Genomic DNA, 542 nt, shown 5'->3' with positions numbered 1-542 from the left:
CCTGAGATTCCCTGACGTGCCAGGTGGCCGCTCTCAAGAACAACGGTGAGGGGTGTGCGGTGCTGGGCCCCATTTCCTGCTCGTCCCAGCGCGCGGCGTCTCACACCCTCTCCACCCCTGGCCCCGCAGCCTCTCAAAATACCCGCTGCCCCCCTAACTGGCTGGAGTACGGGGGCAGCTGCTACTGGTTCTCCGGCTCCGGGAAGACCTGGGAGGACGCGGACAGGTACTGCCCGCTGGAGAGCGCGCACCTGGTGGTGGTGGGCTCCTGGGAGGAGCAGGTGAGCGCCACTGGTGCGCGGGTCCCACGACGCGTCGTATTTAAGGACGGGGTTCTCAGCCTTGGCTGCAGGTTGGAATCACCTGGGGAGCTTGACAGCGCCCCGCGGCTGAGCCACCCTCAGAGACTGGATGGGCGGGGGCGCTGCGATAAACATCCCAGACCTCAGCAGATGGCATGAACGCGTCAAGTGCGAGGAGCTGGCCGGGCTCGGGAGACGTCACCCCTGCCCTTCTGTCGTCCCAGACTTTTGTGCAGGGCC

At 66.2% G+C, this 542-nt stretch overlaps 1 long non-coding RNA gene across 1 annotated transcript; it reads left to right on the top strand.

Moving 5' to 3' along the window:
• Positions 1–536, top strand: LOC145719704 (uncharacterized). Its single transcript, XR_014142558.1, has 3 exons — positions 1–45; positions 130–226; positions 341–536. It is a non-coding gene; the product is annotated as an uncharacterized LOC145719704 (long non-coding RNA).
• Positions 537–542: the final 6 nt, after the last annotated feature.

Source organism: Leptonychotes weddellii, unplaced genomic scaffold (assembly GCF_054177405.1).
Source record: "Leptonychotes weddellii isolate Sample4059 unplaced genomic scaffold, ASM5417740v2 HiC_scaffold_65151, whole genome shotgun sequence".
Taxonomy (NCBI): domain Eukaryota; kingdom Metazoa; phylum Chordata; class Mammalia; order Carnivora; family Phocidae; genus Leptonychotes; species Leptonychotes weddellii.
The sequence above is the reverse complement of the archived record's forward strand: the minus strand, read 5'-3'. Positions and strand labels throughout refer to the sequence as shown.